The 19,571-nt window shown below is 35.8% G+C and overlaps 1 protein-coding gene across 1 annotated transcript in view; it reads right to left on the minus strand.

The window, feature by feature from the left end:
- Positions 1-19,571, minus strand: part of pros (homeobox protein prospero) — a 174,774-nt gene that overhangs the window by 148,161 nt on the left and 7,042 nt on the right. The window contains exon 2 of the mRNA XM_090369603.1: positions 13,927-14,004. The gene's annotated coding sequence lies outside the window, so the exon portion shown is untranslated. The remainder of the gene's footprint in view (positions 1-13,926; positions 14,005-19,571) is intronic.

The following is a 19,571-nucleotide window of genomic DNA, read 5'->3' on the forward strand; positions in this document are numbered from 1 at the left end:
ATAGGCCTAAATGAAAGTTTTTATAAAAGTTAACAAGAGTTGTCTGATTTTACAAATGTAAAATGCGATAATTATCCATAAGAATGTCAAAAACAGAGAAATAAGAAAAATTTTTCCATGGCCATTACTCATTGAATGGTCCTTATGGAGTACCTTCAAAATGGTGGTGAAGATCCATTTCAGGATGAATGCTAAGGTGTCTCAGCAGGTAATGGCGTCTCTTTCAAGATGGTGGAGAGAAATAAAATTATCGCTGAATATGCTTTGTACTGTAAAATTGGCTTGTACCGAACTACAACACAGAATGGGAAACCACGGATTCGAATCTCGTCGACGACGCGAGGAACTTTAATGGGCTTTTTTCACTCCGCAGATGAGTTAGTTGGTCTCAGGCGTAGATAGCAAGGTTTTTTCACCCAGAAACTGGGTTTTTTCGTCCAGCAAAACAGGCAAATCGACCAGAGAACACACGAAATTTATAGACACAAATACGGGTATATGTAATAAATTACCAGGACCTAATATAATAGTTTGGTTTGTACCAACTACAAATACATGAGTTCTTAAGGGGAATGGCACCTATATTTGGAATAGAGGCCATCTTGTTTCAAAATGGCAGTCGAAAGAGACAATTTCAAAATAAGTCAAAAATAAAACAATAAGAAATCTAAGGCATGGTAAGTTACGGGCAAGGGACCTAGAAGTCACTTTACTTCAAAAGAACGATTTTTCAGCACGACATGGTATCGCACACGTAAAGACACTTTTGTTATTAACTATTTTGTCAGTATTCATGCAAGGTGTCCATACATTCTCTGATGAGATGACTGAACCTCCAAAATAACTATTCGAAAATAAAACACTCTAAAATAAATATCTAAAATACTTTTCATTATGGGGAGTGCTGTTTACAGGAAAGTACTTCAATAAGTACCATCTCATTAATAATCAAAGGCTTATATGAGAGAGAGAAAAAAAAGCCATGATAAATCATTTCCCTCTTTCTATCGTTTTAAAATAGTAAAACGTAACAGTTTTAAGATGCTATATGAATTTATAAATTAAGAAACAATATTAGACAAACTGTTATTTAAAAGATGAGATGAAATGGTTTCTAGATCCGTCATTAGCATTCCTATCAATTAAAAAAAAAAAAAGTCGTGATCTCTTCTGGAATTTATCAATATAAAAGTATATTTCTGGTAATTCGTACAAGGAAATTAAAACCGAAGAGTGAAATCGTTCAGTGGCTATCAGAAAAGCTTCCAATTTTGCATTCTTCTTGACAATATAGTGAGTTCGCTACTTGACATTCATTTGGAGAGGTTGAAATCCCATCGGAAGGCTCAAGAAATTCTTAAAGGCCTCTTCAACTGAGGTAGTAATTGGATCACAGGCAGAGGAGGTAGGGGACTATGAGTTATTCCAGGTTTTTAATCCCTCGAAACATGCAGATTGGCCCAGTAAAAACACACTTGTACATATATAATACACGAAAAGACAGAGTATATGAAATAGCGCACTATGACCAAAGTTGTTTCTCCGCAAAAAAAAAAAAAAAAAAAAAACAAACCTAAACAACCAATAACCAAATCTCCCTTCCCATACTGCAGGGTTTGTAGACGAAAAATGACACTATAGTACACGTGGCAGAATCTCAAGCAGTTTAGGTAACAAATTTAACTTACTTCGATTAAATGTAAGTCACAAAATATGTTGCCAAATCTCTACTATATAAATAGTTTTATAAGAAAAGAATGATGTATAACTCTTGGGAAAGTTGAATATTCCTGACCATTTTAACTACGTGGTAACTTGTAGTCTGTTTTTATTTTTTTCGCTCTGCATAATATTAAAAGAGAAAAAAAAAAAAAAATAGAATCATCAAGACTGACACGCAAAAAATTACAAAAATATTTTAATTGGTTATTGAAACTTAAGATTTATTAGATACTGCAATAATTACGCATTATCCTTTTCTTCTACATAAGTGGATAGATAATGTAACACAGTCATTGGGTTGAGCAACGTCTGATTCACTTCACTTCGCAGAAGGCAACTTAACAAGTTCTGGGAAGCCAACAAAACGGATCTTGCAGTGTTGGGACAAGTACAGCTGGCTGATCATTCTTATTCTTTTCCCCTGAGAAGTGAAGAGCACTTATTGCGACTGTGAAGCTCGTTATGTATGTTTGTTTAGGTGGCTTAGGAAGATACTGCAGTGAATTCAAAAACAGAGAAAAGAAAATATAAAGGCTAAAAAAAAAAAAAAAAGAAAAAAAGAAACCCAGCTCTCAAATCCGGTAGGAGATAACAGAATAAAACAGGTAGGAAAGAAAAGATTTTACTGGACAGATTTCATACCAGAATCGCATTAAACAGCTGTTAGAGACGTATTAAAATATAACGGAAAACAGTCATTAAACAGGGATTTAGCCGTTTAATGTTCATAGTCAAAGATGAATTTCCCAAGAAAGAAAGGCGATTTTAGAATTATTTTTATGACATCATAAAACCACAATCTTGTTACGTCACAATTTTTGTGACGTCAGGTTATATTACAATATCGATTACTGGGTGCGGGGATATTGAAACTTTTTTTCAAAATGTAATCTTAGGACCATTTTTCCTTTACCAATAGGAAAATAACAACACTACATAAAATGCAAACATTTCAGCACCGATCACATACCATAAATTTCTTCCCGTATAGACAACGGCCCAATACCACGTTACATAGGGCTTATTGAATATTTATGACCAACATTATATCCATATTTACGGTGCAGAGTGCGTGCACGCAAACACCCCATTCACACAGTTGGTGTAGTATGCGCGTGTGGGAATACGGTGACACAGGCAAACGTGCATTTTGTTTGCTTATGTATAAACAGCGCTCAAAGTTCGTTTGGAACCGTAAGAATACTGCAAAGAATCTAGTGTGAAAACATGGAAATTTAACGCCCTCCCCCTCCATTTCGGAAGTGGGTTAATACTCACTTAAATTAGATTCGTCCAATGAACTGAAGTAACATGCAATCGGTTTCCATAATGTAAATCCTGATCAATTTGCAGAACGAAAAACTTGAGAATGGAAGACAAAAGATACTCATATTAGGTCCCACAGCCGCCAGTTTTACCTTTGACCCTGTGGTGCGGTTATCATTTGCCTAAAAAAAACGCTTAGAAATATTATTAAGCAACTGTTCAAGATTTGAACAAATGTCAGTCGTAAATAATTGCCCGTGACAAGTACACAGTTAAAGGTCAAAGTTATTTATTTCCTGTACAGTTACTATCCACTTCCGGCCTTGCCCACCACCTTCCTCTAAGTGCGCTGCTCCTTTCTGTATTCGTTCCGTGAGCTAGGAATCGGCTGTGTTTACTAAAGTACACTATCTAGCGAATAATTTCACAGCATACATCATTATCTGATTGACAAGAAATTCATTTGGTGGTAGTATAATCATCATACATTCCCTTACAGTTATGGTTGTCAAATTTCATTTAATTTAGGCATGACGCGTTCAAAAGTGGCATGAACATGCTTACCACAATTTTAAAGCTTGGAAGAGTCTTATACTTTTTTTTTGCGCTAAATACGAAACGCTGTTTGTTTTTACTTAATTCCAGTATTTACCAAATCTTAAAAGAGACCTGACATACCTGACATACGTTAAATGAATTAAAATAAAGTAATGCTCAATAAATGTTTCCAAAAACGCAAAACACTTTTGTTTTCACAGAATTTCTAAGTCATCAAGCAGGAATTTTAACTGAACTCTTAAAAAGAAAAAGAAAAGGCTGCTTTATTCTGTAACACAATTGTACAGGATTTGCTAACAAGCAAGCAAATTTTGTATAAATTATACACTATTAACGTATTTAGAAATTATATTAGCTAAATTTAGATTAATGAATTCAATTAAAATGAATTGCATGAATGAAAGTTAATGTGAAATCGCATATAAATCAACAATGGCATTATTATTGATGAAAAAACAAAATAAGAAAAGGAGAGAAGTAAAATAACAGATAATAGATGAATGCAATAAGACCTTTTTTTTGTTGAATCCACATTGAATAAATTGATCTCGTTTAAACCTATGGAAGCAGAGTATGCGACGAGCATCAGCCAAATGGTGTAATATGTTGGCATCGTTATAACAAGAGATTTTGTTAATATTTATTAATCGAACACTTAAAACTGTGAATTAAAGAATATTGTTGCTGCCGAAACACTCAGATAACATATCTTTCATATCGATGCTAAAGGTATTCATATAGAAATGAGGCGTTTGATTAAAGAGGACTATTTTAATAAAACAAAGGTGGTTCAGCCTTGTACGCAATTACCTGAAGCAGTCACCATTACAAGATCCCTGAGTATGCCTAAGGGCCTTGAGCATTAGAAAGCAGGTGGTCTTTTTAGCCTTCATTTTTTTCCTCTTGTTTTGATAATTATGATAGCAGATGGGGCAAGAGCCACATTGCGGTTTTCTACTTTATAAGAGATGAAAAAACAGTAAATTACTACACGAAAGTTTTGCCATGACAGTTGGGATTCAACATATCCATGGGATACGTAAATATAATTTCTTTAAAATAAGTATGATACTTCTGACACTTCGTACTAAGGATTCCTCTCCGAGTGTATCCAGCACAGCTTTCTATCTTTCACATCCACGCAATGTTCATATTGTTGTGAAAATAAGCTGAACATAGTGTATTCTATTTAAGAAATCGGACGAAGTTACAAGTCCACGGTTGGCATGTTTTTCGGAGATACACACTTTCAGTTCCGGTAGCACCTTCACTTCCGTTAAATTCAACGAAGAGGTGTAGTCATAGCAGGAAACAAACCATCTGTGAATTCTTAACGCTGAGAGGATACAATTGTGATAATACACTACAAATAAGTCCATATGATAAGAAATAGCTGATTTCTTCCTTCGTAACTCCAAGAAAGTAGGTAGGTAAGAGAAAATTTCGTCGACTATTTCTTATCTTTTGTGCTTATTTGTAGTGTATTATCACAATTGTATCCTCTTAGCGTGAAGAATTACAGATGTTTGTTTTTCCTTTCCGCAAACCATTTTCACACCTACAGATAAAAACTTAAAGTATTTTTACAGAGTGATATGTGTATCCGTAAAAGCGTCTCTTCACAAAATCCCTGTAGTTCACTCGGCATTGCAAGCCAATATATATTTGAAAGTGTTAAGGCACAGAAAGAAAGCTCGTGCTCAGTTTTCAGTGGAAAGGGCAAATTAGCTGTCTATATTTTCAGAGTGGATAAGGAAAAATTACTCCCAGCATCTTTCAAGATCTAGTGGCGTTCAGAAATTAAGTTATGATACACCATTTTAACAAAACAGAAGTATTTAACCATAAAATGGTTAAAAACTTTTTTCTAAAACGATTTCCTATATACTCGTATAACGTTTTTCAATAAACAACTTTGTCCGTTTCTGAGTATACTTCTGGGTTGGTGCGTTGTTCATTTAAAACAATTTAACTGCGCACTCAGTTTATTTGTACGTAGTTTATTTGTATACAGTTCCGTCTACCTGGAACGAGAGTAAGATAGGATGATCGTTGTAAAGGGTTAGTCCTGAATATCTATGTATGTATTTGGTGGTATTTAGTGTGGGTGACATTCTGTTGACGATAAAGCGTCCTATGACAACGCGCAATCCTCTCATTGTTAGGTACAGTCCTCGCCAGTGTTGAAACCCATAGTGTGGGAAAGGGCACAGCTGCAGGACGACCCCTTAAACAGCAATGTCTGCCATCACTGGTTGGACGTTAATCTGCTATAGACATGTTTCAATGCGCTCAATTTCGCTTTAATTATTCCTAGGTTTAGTGTCCGCATGAGACTTGCTAGGGGGGCCCCTGTTCATCAATCTGGTATGACAACACCAACGATCTGGGACTTATTCAGGCCATCGTGTCACCAGTGGAAAGCTAAACACTGAGCTGCAAACGCAAAGCCGTTCAAACAGCGTGCCACTGGCGGAGAGAGAGGAGGTAGAGTTTCCGTAGGGGGAGTTCAGATATAGGGGTGCCTAATATATATACATATATATGTTTCAGACAGTGCTGGATAATGACATAAACTTTAGTGCGTTCTGCGCAAGCGCTCTAGAAGCAAAGAACTGTGGGTAATTAATAGATGAATAGCTTCATTGTAGGCTTACATAATAATTGTTCATTGTAACAAGTTCGAGCAGGAATCAAAGTTAGCGATTCCGAAACAGCGCAGTGGTCAAAACAGACCCTGTCATAATTCATGTAGCCTTGCTGAGGAGAATTATATACACGAATTGTATATTCGGTATTGTTATGCAAATTTCTGCACTCTGGCATACTATCGGTCTATTTTCATTAGTTTCTCCTGTAGTGAGTGACTCGCATCGCTGCACAACATATCCGTTAATGAATAGAATATAAATATGTGGAATTCACTTACACCGAGTGATAGTTTATGCATCTAAAATAGTTAATGTTCTCAGCTTCTTTCACTCCTTGTTCAGCTTGGAATACAGAGAGAGAGAGAGAGAGAGAGAAAGAGAGAGAGAGGCGGTAAGATGATCGGCAAGAAGATGGCAAAACATTTTGAGAGAGAAAGAGAAAATTCATCTTGATAAATAAGCACTCGTGCTGCCATCTGTCAAAGTTCTGTATCCTCTCTACCACATCCCTTCCTACCTTGTTTACTTGACCTAGTTTACAGTATGAAAATGGTTTAGGGGTCGTCTCTGCCATAAGGAAAAAAATAGGGAGTACGAATGGATTCGTTACATGTCTAGGGGTTGTAACATTTGTATCACCAATCCCTTGTGTCAATAGGGGACAATAGTTAGCGTCACTTTCACTTGGAGACTTGAACGAGCATTACTGCGAGAGTATTGACAACTTACATCTGCTTGACTTGCGTTGCTAGGACAGTGCTTGCACACAGTTCCAATTACTCCTTTATCGAAGTTACAGCAAGTTCAGTAATAAGAAATCAAAATATGGACGAAAATGCGATCAGAAAGAGCTGTTTGGACATTTAGTGGCTGAAAAAAGTTAACTTTTATGAAAATAAACTCTCACAGCAGTGTCTCGCCTTTCAAATAAATGGCACTACAAGCCTACGCAATGGCCTACAAGCTAGGAGAGTGCCTATTTTACAACTTTGGGTACTTATCTAACCAATCAGTTATATAAAATTAACAATTTTATAATTTTCGTGTTAAAAACTTCTGTTCAATTTTAAAAACCAGCACGGTGTTTCTAATAGTTCTTCACTTTATTATGCCAAAAGAGGAATGCAATGAATCTGCATAAAATTATGCCCACTTGGATAGCATAGTTGGCATAATCACCATTCTCCTCACATACATGGATAGAAAAGATCTGAGTTCGAATTTCGTCAATGATGCGAGGAACTTTTATGGGCCTTTTCATAACGCGACTGATTAGTCGGTCTCAGGCGAGGGTAGTTTTTTTCTCTCTGAAACTCGGGTGAGTTTTTCGTCCAGAAAAGAGAAAATCAACCACAGAACACACGCAATTTGCAGACATATTATATACGGCGCAATATGGCCTTAATGACTGATGAGCCTAAAATCCTATAAGAACAATATAAATTATAAACTATCTAAACCATGGAAGTTATTCATCAGGCCTGTCAAAACTAAGATGTTTCATGGAAAGAGAGAGTAGAAATAAACATCTTTTGCTATACAGTGGCTTAAAGGGACAGATCACGATTTCCGATTTTGATACCTTAATTCAATTTGATACCAAGATAGCAACTAGACACTGGCTGGCGGCGACCACCAAAAGGCTGTCCTTCGTAGTTTAAAAAAGCAGTGTTCATTTCTATGGCCTAGTGAGTATTTAAAAAAAAAAAACACATGTGAAATTGTAGCCTCTACAAGTAACTTCAAGTTTATAAGAGGGAAGAAAAAAACTAAAGAGAAGAAATAACAAAGAAATTGGAAAAAGAAAGGAAAAATATGATGAAAGAAAAAGTGACAGAGAAAGGCTGAGAGAGAGAGAGAAACAATGTATGAATACAAATGTAAGATATATTTGCGCCAATCAATTGTAAAAGAGAAAAAAAAAAAACATTCTGTGAGAACAGAAAGAACAAAGAATTTTATGTTCATACTTACGTATATCACTGATAATACTGTATTTAAAAACTTTTTGTAGTCTACACATTGTCATTTTACGATAGTAAACTCTTAGTATGACAAATACGCCAGTTAATTTTGAGTCACAGCACAAAAAAAAAAAAAAAAAAAAAAAAAAGCATTGGTCTACAGAATGTGCGCTTGCATTATTTCCCGTTTGACTAGGACACTGAAAAATCAGTTTACTGTAACTGTATCATAACTTGTCTCAAAGCACTAATTTAAGACTGGTGGGCAATCTTTTCTCGTTTGCAATCCCAGATTTTTGTAATATGGTTCTATTTTACACCTTCACAACTCTTTTTCTGTAGTCTACAAATAGTATATGTATTTTTAAATAAGGCTAAAATGCTATAATATAATTGTTTATAATTATTTATGCGTCCTGAAGACAGACTTTTCTTACCCCAGAACTGAACACCACTAGTTTAAAACACGACTCGTGGATAATGGCACAGCAAATGTCCATACAACAATAAAAAAACAAAACAAAACAGCATAATAGTTCAGAAATGCTGAATGAGAAGATATTTTTAAATAAATTGGAAATGCAAGTATTGACCGTCAGCAGATTAACTGTTATGAACTGACTTCATCCGCATATCATCGCGGAGGATTTTATAACTTATCATTTTCATCTTCATCTGAGTTTATTAAAACAGAACATACACTACAGTGTTTCCGATACCAGTGTATGGGGTTTTATATCATCTCAGAGTAACACGCGCAGTTGAACTGGCGTTCAGGAGCCGCCCTACATTAGACACCGATATGGAAAAAGAAAAACATGAGCGGTGTATGGGGTAGCAAAGGGTAGATATTAGAAGTGTCAACATTAAATAATTTAATGTGTAATTTGAGAGCAGTAAAACGACGGAGGAAATAAATAAAAATAATAATAAAGGAAGAAAAAGATGCGATTGAGCAATGCCGGTCAGAAAGAGAAAGAGAGGTGGGGGAGCTAAAATCCTGTCGGTATCTGAGGCTCAAAGGGATTCATCAAAATAACTGTCGTTTGGTAAGATAAACTGGGATGACAATACAATACAACAAAAATGCAATTTAGACAGGACAACCCCTCATAGCTAAAAATGCAATTTGTTTCGCACTGCTTATGAGAGTAGTCGGTATCCAAAATAATGGGGACGTTACTACATCTTAGCGATGGAATGTAGTTATGCGGCTGTGAATTCGTAAACAGATCTTATGTGGCATAAAATATTTAATATATAAATAATATTTTGCATTTTTGTTATAGGCGGAATCTTAAAGAATTTCATTATTCACCATTGAGTTTAAGTAAAAAAAAAAAAGAAAGTATTTTTTTAAATAATAAATCATTGAATGACGAATCATTTACTATTATTATTATTTTTTTTTAATCAGGAGAAAAGTTTAATGTTTCATCTCGGCCTAAGGCTAATAAAAATATGTTTCCAAGTTATGAGGAACAAATATACAAAAATATCAGATATTTTTTTAAGTTTATATTACAAAATTAAACGAAATGTTTAACCGAACGACAGATCTGAACGATGGTGTAAGATACTTAATATACATAAAATACTGGCCAAAAGCAAAAGTCTCGGTATGAGGTAGCTAAGACAATAGCGAAACCACCATATCGCGAAGTCGGTATGGTGGTTTCACCGTAGGGCCTGAAAAATCAGGGCGACCAGACGGTGGCTCGTCTGGTCGCCCATTTGAAGCAGGAGGGAGTACATAATTTGTAATTTCATTACTAAACACTGTATAGCAGTTTGCTATAAGGTGTATCAAATTTCACAATATGAAATTGCATATTGAAACAAGTCACTACGAGTAACCTGAGTATCGCACTTCAAGAAAACAGCACTTCTATCCAATTACGTTGCTATTGCACGCGGTGTCTTAGAAAACAATGCTATTTATTTGAAGTACAAAACCGAGTTTGCACATGGAACCTACTTCACGTTATGAGATTTGATGAATATTGTAGCAAAATTATTTATATATTTTGTGTATTGAATTATGTTTTTATATATAAAGATTTCTCTTTATATATTAAGGCTATCACTTTTCTTTTAACCTCAAGAATAAGACGAAATAGTTGATGGGTTAATACTGATAACTGCGAAATAACATTCGTGTGTATCCAAGTCCCAAATGCCGACTGAAGGGATGACGGGGGAACTAAAGAAGTGTTTTGTTGATAAATATTATTTCCTTAGTATCGCTCTACTATGTATAATTAGGAATCCCATTGTAAACTGAAATAATAGGACTTCTTTCTTACCCGTAAGTTTATTTTATGATGAAATTTTCTCATTTATAAAGTGCTACAGTACTTTTAACGGTGTAAGAGATTATTTTGGACAAGTAATTATATACTGTTCTTTATCGGTAACAGGTATAAATATCGAGGAAGTTATCTGAATTCCTTTAAGGAAATCCTTCTTAGCGTTTCGGTCACAATATTAGTTTCCAAGTATAAAGCCAACCGAATTCAGATCAAACTGATACACCAATGGCGACACTACCTTACTGCCAGCTCTCTACCATGGGGGAGGGAAGGTTGGCGTAGCATGGCATGACTATTAGCTACTGTGGTGCTCAATGGATTCTCTGAAGGATAGTTTACAAGGAACCGTATACACCGAATGATCTCCAAAATTCTGGAAACCAAAAGTTTTATTTATTGTATGAAACATATAAGATATGGAACATTTCGTGAAAATGAGAAATTTAATTAAAAACTTCCGTTAATATATGGGTGCAGTACTAATTCGATATCAAAAAAAAAAAAAAAAAAAAAAAAAACAATAATGCCGATGACCTTGTGGAAGCGTTCTTTTTTTATCTTAAAAGTTACTTTGCGAACAGATCTTATGCTAAAGCAACAAGCATAGCGAGAAAAATTCAACATACGAGATGTGCTTACCAAGTTTGTCATTTCGAAAATTGTAAAACGATCTGTACAAGAATTGTCTGTATTAAACCTGAAGCAGAAAGGAGAACTATCTTGAATCATCCACGAAAGGTATCATAAATCGGTTATTCAGAGTCTCCGCTAACAAATGCGGCATCTCTCCAGGTCTTATAGATCTTGATAAACAACAACGGTTTCACTCTCGCCGAACTAGCTGCTTGTTGATAAAATCTGATAAAGATAAGCAATTTTCTTTTCATCACAGGTTTCACCGATACATCCGAGGGGATTTCGAGGTATTCAACTGCCTATTTTACACAGCTGAAGTTTAGGTCCAGTGGAGTACCACATGCATTCGATGAGAGACCTTTACATTTTCTTAAAATTGTTGGGAGTATGGTATCCCAATGGCAAATGATCTGATCAATTTTATTTGAAAACACACCAATTTCTGAGAGTAAGCTATAGATTTTCAAAGCATTTTCCCGATCACACAGATGACAGTGTCAGGAAGGTTACTTTGAATAAGAGAGCACAACGTATCCCACCTTCGTGTTGCAATGGCAGTACAGTCTGCTTCAGCGTTTTTAAATCTTGTTATTTCGAAAGACTTGCGGTCTCCACAATTTCCTAAGCTCAGACTATTTTTATGCGGTTTTCTTGCATTCACTTCAGGAACTTGAAGAGAACGTTAGCAACCTTATTAAAAGCATTTCTAGTAAAACTTGACGTCGTGTTTTAACATGTCGCATTGTACATAATGTCACATTGCACTTTAAAACTTATGCAGAGATGTCACATTCTGTGACGTATTCTCGAAGACGTGTGCACAAGTTTTAAACTGAAAATCTTATTCACTCCTCATCGCTAAAAAGTAGCTGTCTAATACTGCATTGAAGTTAACCAAACTGTTTGCATTGACAACTGTGGTATACAATTTATTCCAATGATCTACAACGCGCTGCCCAAAGGGTTACTTCATGAGATCCATCCTTCTGTTACTCCCTAAAATTTTATATTTGCGACCCCTAGTTCTTGTTTCTCCTATTAGCAAAAATATATCCTATCGTTAATTTTATTGACCCCTTTCAGGTCTCTCTTCCCCTTTCCCCGAGATGTCCGACTGCCAAGCTTTGAAGTCCGCACGTTCTAAGCCGTTATTCATACGGACATCGATTAGCACTTCCATCAATCTGGTTGACCTTTGAATATTTTCTAGTAACTCTGTCTGCATTCTGGTGTGACCTCCAGACCCGAACACAATAATCTAAATGCAGTCACACCATCGCCTAATATATAGGGACAATGATATCTTTTTGCATCCTGCTTGCATCGTACATATCACAGACAGGACACCATGTGCCTTCCTAACCACTTGTTTGCACTGCTTGAAAAATGCCATATTTGACTAAATAATAAGTCTTTGTTCGTCCTGAACCATTTTAACCCTTCTCCACTTAGCTTATATCTCCTGGATTTCTGCTTCCCAGCTACAAAACCTTACATTTAGATGCATTAAACTTCACTTGACATTTTTCAGCCTATCTGATTTATTTTCATTCAATATAGTACATTCAATCAAATTTGTCAGACAAGACTTTCCCTTAACAAACCAATGCTGTGTCTGAATTATTGCTGCAGTCTTGTCTAGATGATCCTGCTATGCATCTTTAACCAGTGATATGGCTTAGTTCTGGGAGTTAACAACCATTCCAGCCTTTAAATCATCAGAGAACTGAAAAAGTCCCCTGAATTCCCTCATCACTGTTATTAATGAAGATCAGAAACAGTAAGGGCCTCAATAGTGGTCCCTCATGAAGAACGTCCATCCATGACCTCGTTCCCTCTCATGGTGGACTCATCAAATAAAGTCATCAGATTTAAATTAAATTTAAGTCTTTCTTGACTGGCCCTGTTAATTATTATGACTTCGTCGTAATAATTAACAGGACCAGTCAAGCAAGACTTCCCCTTAACGAATCCATGCTGTGATCGATTCAGAATACTATCGATATTGTCCTCTATCGTTTGCTTAACCACAGACTCCATGATCTTTCCCACTAATGAAATCAATCTCTGGTCTATAGTTGCCCTTAGGTGTCATATGCAATAAATAATACTTTGGGTGTCTTGACTTTGAATCGCTCTGTATAAATTGATATAAGAAAAGGATATGTGCTTCCAACAGTGTTAGAAAGCTTCTTATATTTCAATATATTAACCTTAAAAATGGGCGTCTGAAATTAGAATATCAACCACAGAGCTTAAAATGCAGAAATAAATATAAAATGTTCTCATATATTATTATACCTTTATTTCACAGATCACTAAATGATCGACAACAATAATCACTATGTTAATTTTCTTCGAGGTCCATATTAGATCTTAATCATAACTTAAGCAAAATTCACTTTACGTAAAATGTAGTAATAAATACATATTAACCTGTAAAGTAATGATGCAACACTGGCACACAGAGTCAGTCGTTCATTCATTCATTTCATTTTATTTCAAAGAAGATGAGCGGCTATATTCTTCCGGTAAGCTAATACTACTAAGGTTTACCGCAATGTCCCTGTGTGAGGGCTCAATCCATTCAGCCTAACCACGGTACCGGTGGTGCAATGTGTTCTATCACTTTTAAACAGATTTATGCTATCAGTACAGAAAGACGGATAATAACAGTCAGCCATGTGGTCAAAGAAGAGACAGCCAACCTTTCCCCTCCGCTCCCTTTCAGCATGGTGTTCCACTCATCTCCTGTAATACATGAACGCGCACGCGCATGCACACGAACACACATACAACCACCTGCATACATCTTACCTGAAAAAGGCAGATGGCTTCTTAGATGAGGCCCGGATCTCGAGTCTTTCTTGTCAAATTCAATCTCATAGGCTTGACCTGAAAGAATAAAACGTTTCTTCATGAGGCTCAGTGTGTACACAAATATATAAAAGAAAATAACAGAGAGAGAGTTTTCTCTATTTTAACCAAAGTGAAGAACACTTTGTTCTTTTTTATAAGAAAAGAAAAGAAAAAGAGCGAATGAGAAGAAGAGGAATGGAAACGTCTTTTTTTTCTTATTATTCACTTTACAAAATGAAATTAATACTTTGGTTTGACACAACCGATTTAAATGAGTTCATTATCTACGAACCGTGTTAACCCAAAAAGAACATAGTGGTACCAACCTTCATAAATGGTGGAAATGTCTACACCATATGAGACTGACTAAACTCAACCCTTGAAAAAGTCTCAGAAAGTTCGCGACATCGACGGGATCTTTTCAAAAGATGCCAAATTACACAGTGGCTATATAATTTGATATCTTTTGAAATCAAAATACACAGCCACTGTACTATCAAGGAAGTATATCTGAGTGAAAATTCTACAGACTTATAGTGGTCAGCACCATTTGAAACAATCTTATAAGTATGTATGTAAGTATGTATATACGTACTTCAGTGGCCCCTAGACCTTATAAGTAAAAGATCAGATATGATTTATAGCGCAACAAGAGTAGGATTTTTAACGAATGAATTTTAAAGAGTTTGCTAGTAAAAGTTCGCATTACAAAAACAGCACTCAGAGAAGAGGAAATACATATAAATAAAAAAATCTTTCTAAGATGACATTACAATCTGCTACTGTAAATTATGCGGAAGAACGCGTGCATTAATATATAAGAAAATGTTATGGATGGGATTAAGAAAAGAAATGAGCGAAGTAGTAGATCATAACACGTATTTTTGTATAGATTTCTTAGAATACCAATACAGTAGTCCTAAAGTAGGAAGAAGTGTTCAATTCATTTTTTTTTAACTTAATTAAAATCATATACGTGCAACATGCGACTCAAGGAGCATATTAAAACTATGGAATTTAGCTTTGTGTAGAAAATTAAACGAGTGGATAGTACACATAGGATGCTATTATCACTCTTTATAAAACGACGGTGAGACCTTATTTGGAGTATCGTATTCAGATCTGGAGGCCTCACCTAAAAAAAAAAAGGACAGAAATTCTAGAGATGGTTCAAAGAGGGACAATTAGCTAAGGATTGCCCCTGGGAACAGCTTAAAATATATGGATTGCAAAGCCCGGAGACTAGACAAGGACTGTGTAAGGAATAACCAGAATGAATGAGGAAGGTATTTTCATGTCGACAAGTGAATCAAGAACAAGGGAACATAAATATAAAATTTTGGGAAGCAATAAAAGATTATATTTCATGAAGTTCGCCTTTGGATAGCATGTCGTAGATAATTGGAATAAGTCTCCTCTTATGGTAGTTAAGGTTTACAGCAGAACTGGATTGTTACGTTTCAGAAATGAGCAAATTATGATTGACTCAAGGATTTTTTTTGTTTACGCAGAATAAATTCGCTTCCTTGATCAAATGATCAAGGAAATCAAAGATAATGAATATTAGGCTGTTTTATTAATCATTTTATGCAATATATTAATGTCACAGAATTTCAATTGATGCCGTACTTGCTAATGATAAGGTGCTAATAGTAATCATAATCTAATAGTGATATTTAGCTATTTATACACAGCCAGTACGGTACTATGCATGTGTGCTTTCATCTGTGCGAAGTAAGACATGGTGTTCATTCTAGTTCCGTTCTAAATTGGGAGGATTTTTAAGTGCTAAGTGGTCTATTTCCGTGGTGCTTGGGCCTTTACTAAATGCACTTTTCAAGTGAGTGCCTTAAAACCGGTCTTTAGTGAAAGAGGAGAGAAAAAAAACTGCCTGCTGTACTTCTCCCTAGGGCTCTAAACCCCCTTCCTGTTTCTCTCCCTACACAGCGAAAAACGGCAGGAAATAGAATTCCAACAAAGCCACTAACATCACTGCTGTCTCAAAAAAACTCGCACAACAGTGACTACCGAGAAACACTGACATTTGTCCGAGTAACGATGACGCAAGGCACACACACAACGAAACCTGATTAGGCTTAAAGCACGCGGTGCAAAAGAGACCCAGAGCTGCCTTCGATTTGTCAACGGCCGTCAGGTAAACCCGCCTCCGTGCGCGGCGGACAATAGCAACAGTTGCCGGTAGTAGCGAAGAGGGTTTCGTCTTAATGCACCTGGCCTTTCTTAAAACATTCTGCCAGATCCCCATGCACACAAGAAATGAGGCGTCGAATAACGGACTTCGTTAGCAAATATCTTTTGTATCTGTTTAATTGTAATCTGTCAAGTGGTAATTCTATCTGCAAGCGGTTATAACTCCATTTAATATATGTATATATATATATATATATATATATACTTTCTTCTGTCTCTCTCTGTCTAAATTTCATCTGCGCTTATTCTCTCCGCATGTTACATAACTATTTATCAATCTACAGTGTGATTTTTTTTTCATCATGTTATCTTTTTTGCCGTTTCACAGCTTAAAATTTTTCGTATCAACAATATCATTACTCTCTAGAGAAAGATTCGAGATTTGGTTGGGAATATTGACTATTGCAGTTGTGCTGGCATTCTTGCATACAATTTTGACAACGGGGCGGTTTTTAACCGCTATCCCGAGGAGTTGGCAAAGAATTGGCGTGGCCTCTAATGTAATCTGATCTAAACTCATGTGATATTTATTTGTGTTATCTCAAAGACGGTGTGTTTCAGAAGGGTTCACGAACCATCCTGAGAAAGCGATTGAAGGTGAATTTTTTCTGTGTTGGAGGAATTGCTGGCCAGCCCGAAGGGAAGGGGAATAACGGGACTACACTACGTGCAATTCTACACAGAAATTCTTCAAGGAGCCAACGCCTTAATATTACATTTTGGTAATTAAATTAATTTTTAATAATCGGCAAAAAATTCTACAAACTTAAAATCATAAAAATGTTTTTTTATTAACTTTTTATCTTATTGATTTATATGTTAGAAATGGCATGTTGCTTTTAAACCTCACGTCTACATGTGGACACACATGTAGACGTAAAAGTTCATGTGTCATTTAGTATAGCATTAAAATACTGTACTGTACGAAATGACATACAAACGCAAGGGGGGATCATGCACTAAAATACTGTACTAAATGATATACAAATACAAAGGGAATCATGCACTCTGAACCGGGCCCTGTGTCACATAAACACAAGGGGGGAATGTCATGAACTTTTTATGAGGGCACGCGTTAGCTATCGACACCCTTGAATTTTTCAGCATGTTCTTTGCAACTTCGTACTCCGACCGCGACACATTATTGATAAACATAGAGGACATATTGAACATGTGGCGGCATGGATTTCCCAAAAATGCTAAATATAGTTTAAGTGTTCCTAAACAATATTTTTCCTCTTCAGATGAACAAAATAATATTATGAATAAAAAATTACCCTGTATATATATATCTAGAAAGTACAGTGAATTCCTCTTTCCCTCTCTATCAATCATTCCATCTATCTTAATATAATTTTTGCCTGTCGTATTTTCATGATGTATTTCTTTTGCTGCCTGTTTATCAGCATACTGTAAAATTACCTCTAATGATCCACATTTTTGTTGATTTATTGATTGCTAACCTACCTGTCTCTATTTATGTATATTCCGCTACAATATAAACTCTGCCTGTCTATAATTCTATCTAGCCTTTGAGAAAACTGATGAAAGTAAATGACATTATTATAAATAAATAAATAATCTTTAATGTTGCTAAGTAAAAGTACAAATAGTAAATATTGCTCATCACGATGACATGACCAAGAGTATTACAATAATGAGAATTAAAAATATTGGAAATAGGTTTATATCAATAGAAGTACAGTAAGGAGAAAAAGAAAACATCATTCTGCAAGAAAGCAAATATTCTTATTATTTGTTAGGCCGCGTTAAAATACTGTACTAAGTATGTACCTTACTTCCCATATGAAGTTGTTGTAACTACACTTATGAACTACACCTTTATTCCAAGGCTTGGAATAAAGCAGAGAAAAGACAAAAGATAAATAAATAAAATAAAATTTTTCTGTTTATACTCCGGGACGACCACAGGGTCAGAGGAGTTCACAAGAGTGAGAGAGAGATGTAAGACACGACACTGTATTTAACAATCACGCGAGCTTGAACCAGGGTCACTCACAGCGCGTGTACTTATGCACCCTCGCATCTGATCATTTGGCTACGGTGGCCTGTTTTGGCGATCCGAAGAGAGAAATTACATACAAAAACATATAATTAATAAATGAAAATATTCGGAATACCTGAAAGTCTGTCCTACTAAAAAATGGTATTTATAAAGCCAACTATATAAATCACAAGATTTCTGTCTTGTTTTTTTTTTTTTTTTTTCATTCATTTTACACTCATTTTATATATCCAAAAACAAAAAGAGCAGTATGAAAATTAGTTCCAAGAAATGGGAATCAGGAGACCCCATCATTTGAACGGTGTAACCATAATAAAAAAATTCGCGCTACTGTAATGCTAATATCCATTATTGTACTTCGTGTTCACCATCTCCAGGGCTGTTTTATATACCAACTTAAATTGCATCCAGGAATATTCTTCTTCTTTCTCAGATGCTTACCGGTGTGACTGACGTCCCCAGTCTTCGAGGACTTATCTCTACTCCACGTGCTGGACCCAGTAATGACAACCCCAACCTACTGTTGCATTCTATACTGTGCAACCTGTGCTGTCTGAAGAATTTCTTCCCAAACAACGCAGTCAACCTTTTCAATTCATTGGCAATAGACCCTGTGAAATACTCCGAAAGCAAGAAAACAGAGTGAAGAGCCTCTCTGAAGCGCACAGCTTACTTCAACTATAATCTTGTCAATAACTGAATTTTGTAAACAATATTGTAAATATACGCACTTGTGTAAATATTGTAAATAATTGTAATCGTGCATTTTTGTACACCCTCTTGTATTTAAATAATTGTAATCGTGCATTTTTGTACACCCTCTTGTATTTAAATAATTGTAATTATTGCATTTCTGTACACCCTTCTAGCCGGTCGGCTGTGTATAAGGGGTAAAACTAAACACGTTTAGTGTTTAGTTTTACGTGCTACTTTAATAAACGGATTTAATAATAATAATAATTTATGGTAAGTAGAGGAATGCCCGTTTTATATAGATTTTCTCTGCTCTGAGTTGCATTGTGTATGTGTCTATGTATCTGTCATCCTCTATGCGTCTAATACAAAGGGTACTAGGAAAGTTTTGCAATACAGCTTTGTTTATTTAATTTTTTCAAAATAATTTCCTCTACATTCAATACACCTCTCCATCCTCCGAAACCAATCTTTAAACCAGTTCTGCCAAGTTTCACTAGGGAGTAAAGCACACTCGTTGTCCCAAGCCCGTAGAAGGTCCTCATCACTGGAAAACCGCCTCCCTTTTAGCTTCATTTTCACATGCGGGAACAGTGCAAAGTCGCAGGGAGCAAGGTCTGGCCTGTAGGGAGGGTGCTCGAGAAGTTTCAGTCCTGTCGTGGTCAAATATTCG

The sequence above is a fragment of the Mastigoproctus giganteus genome, chromosome 3, assembly GCF_048544385.1.
Source record: "Mastigoproctus giganteus isolate SK-2022 chromosome 3, ASM4854438v1, whole genome shotgun sequence".
In the NCBI taxonomy this organism is placed as follows: domain Eukaryota; kingdom Metazoa; phylum Arthropoda; class Arachnida; order Uropygi; family Thelyphonidae; genus Mastigoproctus; species Mastigoproctus giganteus.